Source organism: Octodon degus, unplaced genomic scaffold (genome assembly GCF_000260255.1).
Source record: "Octodon degus isolate 3935 unplaced genomic scaffold, OctDeg1.0 scaffold00029, whole genome shotgun sequence".
NCBI lineage: Eukaryota > Metazoa > Chordata > Mammalia > Rodentia > Octodontidae > Octodon > Octodon degus.
The window spans coordinates 6,546,845-6,559,066 of NW_004524605.1; the positions used below are offsets into that span (position 1 = coordinate 6,546,845).

Consider the following 12,222-nt stretch of genomic DNA (forward strand, 5'->3'; position numbering starts at 1 on the left):
AAAAGCAGTGACACAAACATTCTAGAGTTTCTGAAGTTTGAAGATGGGGGCAAATTAAACATATTGTTTATTGAGAGATAAACTTTTCTTTTTTAAACTTATCTTTTCATATGTGCAGTATTCAGTACTTCTTAATATACAGGAACCAAGTTATGCTACTATTTTTTTTTTTTTTTTTACAAGCTATGGCAGGTTTTATTCATGAAAAATTCTGCTTGGTTTCTTTTTCCCCGGTCTGTTCTGGCATGCTTCTAATGATATCAGAATCACCTGGATCAGTGATTGCCAGTGTGCACACTCCGTAGTATTTTCCACACGCTGTGCCCAGTTCAGTATTATTGCTGCTGTAGTGGTGGACACCAGTTTTGGCCAACATGGCCTAGTACTCTATTTCAGATTTCCTCAAGGCTGGGCAGTTGTTGGCAAGGATGACCAACTTCGCTTTGCCCTGTCTGATCATCTTCAGCGTCTGCTTGTACCCCAGCATGTATTTTCCACTTTTCATAACAAGTTGGAGCCTAGAGTTGATGGACTCCAGAGATTTTTTCGTCTTCTTTGTGGCCACCATCTTCCTGTCTTAGGTGCGGACGGCCCTCAACCAGGAGCAGCCGCCAAGATGGCCGGGGCTATGCTACTATTGTTGGACAAGGTTTCCATAGTTTATCTAAGCAGGAAAATGACTCTGGAATACCTTAATGAGATTTCAAAAAACCATAGGAAGTGGGCCACATCATCTGCAGCTTTGAAGTTGTGTTGAGATCCCTGAAACACAATACAAACACTTACTTTTCTTTCTGCCAACAAATGTAATTGATATAGAGGAAAAAAACTCCCAACCTGAAAGACAGCTGGGCCGAGTTCCTGTTCTCTAAAATTAAAGAATAACTTCTAGGAACAGCGGAAGTTAAGAACAGAATGCATTTACTGGTGAAAGCAAGCATCTGTCTGAGAGCTGGAAGGGGTCTCCAGGGGGTTGCCTGAGGACCCTGCTTTTTCTAGGGATTAGAGCAAAGCCAATGGGTGAGTCAGGCCTAAGGCATGGGAAGTCCCAAGGTGGAGATGAGCTGGGACAGAACTATGGCCAACCAATAAGATTACAAGCACAATTGCTCAGGTTAATATTGATTAAACGGGGATCATACGGGGAAGCAAAGCTGGGTGTGGTGGTGCACGCCTTTAATCCCAGCACTTGGAAGGCTGAGGCACGAGGAGTGTTGTGAGTTTGAGAACAGCCTAGGCTACAAAGTGAGCTCAAGGCCAGCCTGAGCTGCACAGGGGGACCCTGTCTCCAAAAGACAAAAAAAAAAAAAAAAAAAAAAAAAAAAGAAAAAGAGAGAGAGAGAGAGAGAGAGAGAGAGAGAAGAAATAAAAGCTGAACACTATGAGTCCGATCTAGTAGTGAGATCCTGAACACCCTGTAGACCCTTCAAAAAAAAAAAAAAAAAAAAAAAAAAAAAATATTGGGGAAGGAGCCGCGCAGCAAGTGGGTATGAAATTGAACAGAGGCTTTTCCTGGAGTGGGTGGGTCAGTGGCTCTTCCTGGCCTTGCCAAGGTGACTGGTACCTATTTAGAATATCTGTCATTTGTCCGTAGAGGAAGTATGTGGGTGTACTCTTTTCACCTTTTGTGGTGTGGTCTGGTCCTCAGCGGAGGTGTCCGTCTCCCCCACAGTTGCAAGGTGTCTGTCTTCCGCACTGGCTCCTGGGAGGGCCCCGCCCCTCTGACTACTATAATATTTCTATCTAACTTAGCTGTCTATGGGAGTACGAACACTTCCCTGATTAACCCACTGAGGAGCACATCGCCCCGGCGATCCAGGCACCTTCCAAATGCCCCATCTCTGAACTCATGAGGCTTTGGGCGACACTCTAGATCTAAACCATAGCAGGCTGTTGTCAATGCTCTTGTAGAAGGAACATTATGTAGCCTCTTTTTTTTTTTTTTTGAAATGTTAATTCATTTTTGATCTCTTGCTGACCTGTGGCTTATGCACATGGTCTTGTGCTGAGTAGCATTCACAGAATTTCTAATGTAGGAAAAATTACAGTTATTCAAAAACATGATTTTTGGCTTCAAGAGTAAAATCTTTCCATGAAAATATAGCACTTCTCCTGGCTCCACTCTATTCCCACAAAAATCCAGTGACACTTAAACTAATCCATAGTTTGTAATGTAAAAGGAACAGATTTGCAGTATCTGGAATTGGAGAGTTCATCAAGGTTTTGTAGTTAGAGATTCAAAAAAGTTCCAGTCTGGAACTATCTGGCTGTGAAGGGCAGAGAGACTAAAGTGACGCAGATTTTCCTGAGTGCAAACAGCCATGCAGTTCACAGGCTGCCACGGAATGCTTCCGGGTGCCGCTACTTCTGACTGCCCCAGTGACTGTCTAAATGCAGGACTGGCACAGGTCCATGCCACTTAGAGTTGCCACGTGGGCGTGCCCACGGAGATGAACCAGATTCCGTCGGTGTGCAACAGCACGGTGCAGCGCCACGTCCTCAGGGGACTTTTCCAGAAGCTGTGACTCCATGCGCCGTTCTCCTGCAGCTCACGTCACTCGCTGCCTATTGTCCCATCATTTTTCCTAGCCTGCTGATCTGCTAGAGGACGTGGACTGGCGTCAGAGGCTACAGCAGACCTCTATTCCTGGAACGACTCTTCCACTCTTCCCATATGACGCTGAAATTGCTTTGGTGGCATTTGGTTGGGGGCCTTGGGGGGTTCTAGTCACAAGGGTGACTTGTGGACAGTTTCTCTTTTTGAAGTGCATACTCTTTTCCTCATCTGGTTGTAGCAAGTAGGGTGTGTTGGTGTTATGGTTTGTGTGTAGGTGCCCCCCGAAGCCTCATGCAGTCTTGGGGCGGCTTCTGGAGTTTGGGATTGATTATTGTGCGTGTGGGTGCTGCGCCTGCCCTGGGGCAGGTAATTTGCATTTCAGAGTAAGGAGGCAAGAGAAGCTGTTTGAACTGCTGCTCCTCTTTGCTCTCTTGCTCTTTGCTGCACGCCTGCCATAGAAGGCTGCCCTCTGCCATGTGCCAGGCTGCCTTGGAGCCAGCTCAGTGTGGACTGAAGCCTCTGGTAACTGTGAGCTAAATAAACCTTTCCTTCCTCCATTTTGAGTGTTGGGTATTTGTCCCAGCAACGAGAGAAAAGAAACTGAGACAGCTGGGCTCATGAAGCAAGCTTCGCAGCCTCTTAGGGACATGTCCGTGTAGAATTAGTATTTTTATTTATTTATTTTTTTTTTTTTGGTAAAATTCAACAGTGAAGTCATGTAGGCCTGGCATTTTCTTTTGGGGCAAAAAATTTTAAATTAAAACCTCAATTACTGGATTTTGTTTCTTGATCCGCTCTGCCAGTCTACTTCTTATGACCGGTGAATTGAGGCTGTTTACACTGATGGTTGTGACTGACATGTATTGGCTTGTCTTTGGCGAGCTGTTTTCCTACTGTAGGTTCCCTACTTTTCCCCGCTATTTATTTCCTTGCTCTGCTTGGTGATTCTTTTCTATTGTTCTTGAAGTTATGGTCAGTTTGTCCTTTTCTAAAATATCTGTCAGTACTCCTTGTAGGGTTAGTTAGCATAATTATTATTACTATTATTATTATGCGGTACCAGTGATTGAACTCAGGACCCTGCGCTGGCCAAGCAAGCACTTATTCTATTGAGCTATCTTTCCAGGTCCTCCTTGTAATGTTGGTTTGGTGGTCATGAATATCTTCAGTTCTTGTGTCATGGAAGTAAGTGCAAATGGCAAATAAATATGTGAAAAAAAATTCAACACCATTGGTCACTGAAGAGATGTAAATCAAAACAATGCTGAGATACCATGTTTTTTTTTAATTTTTATTTTTTGTATTTTAGGGAAGGGCCTACAGGATGTTTAGGGTCTCACTACTAGATTGGTGATCCACCTGTTTACAGCCTCCCAAGGGCCACCACACCCAGTCACCCCGGGGGCCAGGGCCAGCACAGCAGGCCCAGGGATTGAACCCCCAGCCCCTGCACCTGCTTGCAGGCGCTTTAATCCCCTGAGCTATTTAGCCAGCCCTGAGATACTGTCTTATGCCAGAAAGAACGGCTATCATCAAGAAGTCAACCAATAACAAATGCTAGCGAGGCTGTGGGAAAAAAGGAACCCTTCTCAACTGCCAGTGGAAGTGCAGACTGGTGCAACCATTAGGAAGTCAGTGTGGAGACTCCTCAGAAAGCTAGGATTGGAGGTTCCATTCAGTATAGCTCTTTCCCTCGTAGGTCTTTTTCTAAAAGAACTGAAATCATACCACAGTGATATATATGCACCCATGTTTACAGCAGCACAGATTGTCATAGCTAAATCTTGGAAACAGCCCAAATGCCCATCAAATGAGGAATGGATAAAAAATCATGTGGTATTTTTACACAATGGAGTATTACTCAGGTATAAAAAAGATAAATTTGAGGTTTGTATAGGCAAATTGGTGCAACTAGAGACTGTATTGATAAGTGAAATAAATCAGACCCGCATGTGCAAACATCGTGTTGTCTCGCTTGTGTGAGAATCTGAAAGAGTGAATAAAATCTGAAAGGTGCAGCAGATGCTGCGAAATCAAAAGAATTTGTTCTGTGGGAAGGAAAACTGGGATGAAGAAAAGGACAAAAGGACGAAGGGGGAAAGACATATTTACGTATATATGCAGGATAGTTTGGATAATTGTACTGCTGATTTCCGCTGGTCTTTTGAAAGGAGCAGTTAGTGCTTAAATTTTATGTTTTTATTTGTTTTTTTCTTTCTTATAACTTGTAGAAACCAAGTTTGTAGGTTTATATCTGGTAGCATAAACAACTAATTTGAAGATGACGTCATGCAATACGGCAACCACTGCTGACTTCTTATTACTTTGTTGAATGACATTTTGTATTGTTTCCTCCCTTTTTTTGGTATAGGGATTGAACCTCAGTCCTTGTGCTTGCCACTAAGCTATCTCTCCAGCCTTGTATTGTTTCTAATGCTTTTTTTTTTTGGAAAGTATCAAAAAGTGAATTTATTTAACCATACTCAGCTGATAATACAGCAACGGGGTGAATAATTCAAGCTATAGCATGCTGAATGAACTGAAAGCAAAAAGTTGGTTGGAAGGAGGCAGAGAACTTTGTCTTGTAAGAATCAGAAGCGAGGGGCTCCATAATCATCTGGCCTCTGCTCAGTGTTGTATCTGTGATTAGAAATGTACGTGATAGGAACTCCTCCGGGTTCTCCATTTAAGGTCCAGGTCAACCGTGGCCACAATGTAACACTGGGGCTGAGTTACTCTCGGCACTAAGCAGTCCTCCGTGTAGCTCCCTTTATGTGTGCAAGGTCATAGTTCAAACCGTGGGTCCTTGGCAGTCCTTAGGGCCACTCGATACTTTTGTCCCAATTTCTCAATTTCTGCCATTACACAGTCAGTTATACAAGGGATACACTTGGCCTACAGACAGCCCAGCATTGATTGTACTAAGTCCAATTTGGCTTTGATGGAAAAGTTGATAAAGTTGGTATCAACCAGGATATGATAAGACGGGTCCAGCTGTGTATTGTACTGGAAGAATAAGCAGGGAGGATGTTGGGGGACTTCTCTTTCCTTTGGAGCACTGGGATCTTTCTTTTTAGGTTTTAATCTATCCTTTTCTTTGAGCCTCTCATCTCTGAGACTAAGCATTTGCTTCATGGCTGCACGCTTTCTTTTGTTTCCCCATGTTCACGCCGTGGCCCTGTTTCTTCCAGAATCCTTATTTTGTATTTTTTTTTTTTTTACATTTTATTTATTTATTTATTTATTTTTGTGTGTGTGGCCAGCCCAGCCCACCAGGGGGCGGGGCTGGCTGGCATGTGGTGCTGGGGGATTGAACCGCAGTCCCTGTGCTTTGCTAAGCTTGTTCTAAGTAGGTGCTTTAGACCACTGAGCCATCTCACCAGCCCCTTTATTTTGTATTCTTAAGGAAAAAAAATACTTCAATTACTTAAGTAAATGTGATTCCTTCCTACTGTTCTCATTCCTAAGTGACCTCAGTAGTTTGTATGTTTTTTCCAGAATTAGCCCATTTCCTCTGAGTTGTTGAATTGGTGAGGATAGAGTTGCTAGAATCCTCTTACCCTGTAAAGCCCAAATAATTTTAAGATCACATATAGAAATAAATAGACAAAATGTGTTTCAATTAAAAGGACCCTCTCACTGGTTTATGGCCCTGGAGCTTGAGCAATCCTTGTTCCCAAAACAAAGAGGACACAAGAAAACCTTGGATGGGTCCCGTTACTTGGAAAACAACTAAAACAACTGAGTCAGCCAAGAAGTTGCCCGTGGCCCTCCCCTTGTTTAAATTCTTGCAAGAGACATACATTCCCAAAACCCAAGGCCTCACTATTGAAAGCCATAACAACAGGATGTCCCAGGTCACAATGCCTCGATTTCTTAAAAATGTTCCCGGAACACGACAACCACAAGGTTAGACCCCTCAGCTACCCCTGGACTTACTCCATTTGGTCATCCGGGATTGTAACTCACCAATTATTGTAAAGGGCAACCTACACTAACCAATGCGATTTGCTTCTGTAACGTGCTTGCTCCCCCCTCCCCATTTTGTGGTTTTTGCCTTTAAAAAGCTATGCCTGTTACACGGAAGGCGCGCTCTGCTCCTGCGTGTGCAGACCGCCCTACCTATACGTAGATAATAAAGCTTTCCCTTTGTGATTTGCATGAGAGACCGGGACTCTTGGGGTCTTCCTTCGCGGTGACTCGACCCTTACAACCCCACTTCACGTCCATGGCGTGAATGTTGATGTCTCATCATTGTTTCTTCTCGTGATTTTTGTCTTCTCTGGTTTTGGTCACTCAGATCTGAGCCTTATCGCATTTATAGATCTTTTAAAAGAAACACTATTTCATTGATAACCCTGTTTTTTTTTTTTTTAATGTATTTGGTTCAGGATCTACAGGGTCTCACTACACAGATTGGACCTCAGTGATCCTTCCTGTTTTCAGCCTCCCAAGCGCTGGGATTATAGGTGCGCACCACCACGCCCAGCCTTAGTCACTGTCTCAGTGCGCCCTGGGGGTGGGGCTGGCCCAGCTTGTGGCTCCCTGGGATCAAACCCGGGTTGCTGGGCTCTGCCTATGCAGGTGCTTTAGTCCGCTGAGCTATGTGGCTGGCCCTTGCTTTTTTAACTTGATTGATCTTTGGTACCCTCTTTATTTCTGTCCATTTATCTGATTTCACTTTAAGGAACATTCCTCCAATGACTCTAAAAGTAGAATGTTGGCTTTCCAATTTTTCTTTTCTAAAACTGACCTTTACTACTGTAACTTTCCCACCAACTACTACTTTTTCTGCATCACAAATGTTGATATACTACATATCTATTTTTCTTTAGTTCAGAATGTATTTTAATTTCTTTTGGTTCTTCTTCTCTTGACTCATGACAATATAATTTTCAAATATGTAAGTATAAACATGACTTTTTTTTTTTTTTTGAGACAGTCCAGGCTGGCTTTGAACTCACTATGTAGCCCAGGTTGGCCTCAAACTTGCAGCGATCCTCTTGCCCCAGCCTCCTGGGTGCTGGGATTACAGGTATACCCCACCATGCCTAGCTACCCTTCTGTTATTTAGTTTTCCTTTCTTTAGTCCAATTTTAATGACTTAAATTCTATTGTTCTAATTTTACTTTTAATTTATTTTTATTTTTTTTAATTTTTGTAGTAACGAGGATTGAACTCAGACCTTGTGCTCACCAGGCAAGTGCTTATTCTACTGAGCTATCTCTCCAGCCCTGTCATTCTAATTTTAAAGTGTAATAGTTTTTAGTATCTGTGCATATGTCGTTCTTGTTAAGTGTACCATTGTCCTTGAGAAGAATGTGCTTTCTGCTATTGTTGAATGCAGTATTCTATGAATTTCAGTTGTTTCAGGTTATTTCATTTTTGTTTTTCAGAGTATCCCCAGACTTAAGGATGCTTCTGCCTACCAGTTTAGCTGCCACTGATGGCACCCAAATAAAAGAAACATTCATTTTCGGCCAGGTTTTTAATGTCATCACTCAAGTATGATGTCAAGGGGCTCTGTCTTTTGGAACATCGCTGTCGTGATACTGCCCGTGACCTGTTCAGAGCCACTCTCTCAGCGTGTGCAGCACTTGGTTTTCTGTGTCAAGCCCCGGCTGTCTCAGTCTCTGAAACACGGAAGAGGTCTGAGAAGTTTCATGAGGTTTTAAAATACACTTCTCCTAAAGAAAAAGAAAGTATCCTTTTGCTAGCCCATCTGTGGACAAAGAACTCTTCGAGCTTCAACGAAAGGAATTCACTGTGCTCAGCATGGTGCCCAGACAGACCCACCCCTGGAAGGCAGGAAGGAACACGGCTCTTCCTGGACTGTGGCGGTCCATGGTGTGCGAGCACTGGACTAATGCGCTGTGCCAATGGTGCGTCACACACCTGCCCATCTAGGATGAAGCAATGAGTTTTATCCACCTAAAAATACAGACTCCCTTAGCACAGGCATTCGGGTTGGGCTGGCAAAGCTCTGGTTCAGGTCCTCAGGAAGCCACTGAAGACCTGGGACATCGCTTCTTCTTAAAGCATCGGACAACTGAAAACAGTTCTGCTTCATGATTGTAGGTCAACTGTCTTCGGGACAGAAATTGTCACATGGGTATATAGCACACTTGACAAATTGGAAGTCAAAGGCACTCTGCATTCTGCCAATTCCATATAACTTCTAAGGTGGGTTTCTCCACATTGTGGATTTATTTTTTATTTCTATATACTTGCACTTCTGTGGACTCATGTCTGGAAAAGTGAAATAAATGAAATATTTCTTTATTTTTAAAATGATGGGGCCGGGGAGATAGCTCAGTAGAATAAGCGCTTGCCTGGCAAGCGCAGGGTCATGAGTTCAATCCCTGGTACCAAAAAAAAAAAAAAAAAAAAAAAAAAAAAAAAAAAAAAAAAAAAAAAAAAAAAAAAAAAAAAAAAAATGGAATTTCCCATCAAATGTTTCTTTGAGCTATTGGCTAAGATGTCGATCTCTGCATTTCTGTACTTTAGAATGGCGAAGCTTTGAAGACCCCAGAGAGCACCATCTGCACAGAGCAGGGCAGGAGGAGTGCCACTGCATGTCTCAGAGAGAACTGAGCCAGCTTCATCCAGAGACAGGGAGACAGAAGAGACCACGCCACCTCCATGCCACAATGCCACGGGAAGAAGCTCCCATCTTTATTCCATTCTTCCTGATCTTTGACCAGTGTTATGGTTTGTGTCTAGTTGTCCCCCCAAAACCTGATGCAGTCACTGGGTGGCTTCTAGAGTTCGTGATTAATTCATGCCCAATGCTAGAATTAGGGGTGTGAGTGGCGCACCCACCCTGCAGTGCGTAATCTGCATACAGTATAACAGACGGAGAGAAGCTTGCTAGCTGCGGCAGCCGCTGCCCCTCCCCTCGCTCTTTGCTGTTTTCTGACGCCGTGAACAGCTGCCCTCTGCCATGTGGCACTGTTTGGGGCCAGCTGAGTATGGACTAGAACCTCTACTAACTGTGAACTAAATGAACCCTTCCTTCCTTAATTTTGGGCGTCAGGTATTTTGTCCCAGAAATGTAGAAAAAGTAACGGAGAGAACCAGGAGTGTTGAGCACCCTCTTCACGTGCTAACTTAAGCGCTGTGCTCTTGAGCTACGGCAGTCGTAGGGTCTGGACAGTGCCACTCCATAGAGTACCTGGGGCAGGGTCAGCGAAGGCGAAGGTTTTAGTGCCCACCTGCAACCCCAAACCCAGCTATTTATCGCAGAATGCTAACAGTATGATTAAACCCAAACACTGTTTTTTTTTCTTCTTTTAGTGTAGAAAAAACTATTGCTATGTGATAGTCAGCTGCTGGGGTGGCTTGGCTCTGATGCTGATGGCGGGGAGGTGCATGGCCGCCGTGGCATGTGTGCCTAGGTGTGGAGGACCACCCGAGCAGCTCTCCTTGAAAGGAGAGCGGCTGTCTCCATTTTGACTGAGCCAGACCCTATTTCCTCTTACTGTTATGTACAGAGCTGGCTGGGACTTCTATTTACCCTTCAATTGGCCTTAATCAATGTGTATTGGTCTAGCTTAGGTGCTGGTGATCATCTTTGAAGGTGGCGTGCACGTTTCCCTGGTAACCTACACCTGCTGCTCTCGAGACAGGGCGGTAGAGCTAATGCTCCTCGCTGCCAGCCATCTGGGATTAGCCTCGAGACAAAGGCCATGACTTCCTGGGGCTTAAAAGACTACATCAGAGGGCCGGAGAGATGGCTCAGTGGAATAAGTGCTTCCCTAGCAAGCGCAAGGGCCTGAGTTCAATTCCTGGTTTCGCAAAAAAAAAAAAAAAAAAAAAAGACTACGTCAGAGCTGAAGCACCAGACTTACCAAAACAGTAGATACTATATAATGCAGAGTACTCTCTCTGCATATCCTCTCTGCATATGGCAGAGGTAAGTTTAGGCCACCCACCTAGCCCAGCTCACAATGATCACCTACTTCCCACAGTTCTCAGTCAGTCCTCCTCAAGCCACTCCCCCACTGAATAAAACCGGGTGAGGCCCTGGGTTGCTCTGTTGGTTCCGGAAAGCCATCTTCGTGGCTGGACGTAGAGCCCCTTGACTCCCCAGTGATTGAAAATGTAATTTAGTGTCCTTATTTTCCCCGTGCGTTGCATTGAGAGTGGTAGATTGGAATCAGCTTGATGGGATTCCAATAACGTAACTTTGGGATTACAGACATTGGCTTCTTGGATGAGATGAGGACCTGGAAGGGACTTCTACACCTAGCTTGGCACAGTGCGCTAGGTTAGCAGCAACAGTAAGCAGTTTTCCAGCTCACAGCTTGGAACAACACTGCTGTAGTTCTTGTCTGTTCTCCATGTGTGCTTTGGGGTCAGCTTTGGGGTCGGCTGTGAGTTCTGCTCTATCTTCAGCTTTGCGCTGATGGAAAATCCACCCACTCTAACAACACAGGTGACAATGGCAGGAGAAAAGGAACATTCCGGATGGTTCGCTACCGGCCGGTCAGCAATCCAGCCTGGGAGTGCCATAGCTACCCACCAGACAGGACTAGTCCAGGGATGGAGGGAAGGCAATGCCAGTATCTGCCGAGAAGACAGAGGACTTGAGATTTTGGCAAGCAGCAACAATAATGGCTGAGATGAGATGCCAGGGAAAGCCTGGGCTGGGAGCGTTCATCCCGAGGCCTGCTCTCTGAGGGAGAAACAGCTTTTGCAAGGCAAGGAGTGGAAAATTGGGAAGCTACCATGATTTCTTGGGTAAGCAATAAAAAGACAGATGTAAAACCGGCCAACACCTGGGGCACCTGCCAGGACCTAGAAACTGTAGCAGCTTCTGTGCTGGGAGCCGGAACTGCAAGATGCGCTTTCCTGAGCAGGAATCACTTCTTTCTGCAAGTCTGAAATAATTCACCAATGAAAACACCTGGTCCTGTGGTTTCCTTTGCAAAAACAAGCATCCCCGTGGATTGGATTTATGTATTACATAAAGGGTTATTGAGGTATTTTATTTAATGGAAGTTATTTTAATTATTTTTGTTGAATAAGTCGACTATTTTACTTCAACTTCCAAATTTGGCTGCATGCTTCTGTGGGGATCTTTCTGGATTGTCCACTGCAGTAGTCACAATGCCACCCCCACGACAGATAACCACCATGCTAACTCCCAGATATACTGAGAGGGTTTAGTTGTAGTGCAAAGGGAATTTAAAAGCTGCAGAGGAAATTAAAATAGATAACCCCCTTCATCAGAACGGGAGATTATCCTGGATTCCCTAGTTGGGCACAGTTCGGTCACAAAGATTTTTTAAAGCAGAAGAGGAGGCCGAAAAAGAGAGCCAGAGGGAGGTGTGACTGCTGAAGGGTGGCTCAGGAATGCAACTTGGCTGATTTTGAAGACTGGGAAGAAGACTGAGGATGTGAGAACCTTCCAGAACCTAAAGAAATCTCCAGAAGGTAATGCACGTGAAGACACCACGATTTCAGCCAAGTGAGACTCTTAGTGGCCTTTTTTTTTTTTTTTTTTTTTTTGCCCTCAGGGGTGGTTTGGCTGGTTTGAGTGTTGTGGGGATCGAACTACAGCAACCTCAGGCGCTTTAGTTCACTGAGCTATCTGACCGGCCCTCATTTGTTCATTTGTGATAAAGCTTTAGTCTATTTATTGTTCCATAAAAGTTTGACAG

At 44.4% G+C, this 12,222-nt stretch overlaps 1 pseudogene; it reads right to left on the minus strand.

The window, feature by feature from the left end:
- LOC105741941 overlaps positions 1 to 620 on the minus strand; it is a 1,292-nt pseudogene extending 672 nt beyond the window's left edge.
- Between the last annotated feature and the right edge of the window lie 11,602 nt (positions 621 to 12,222).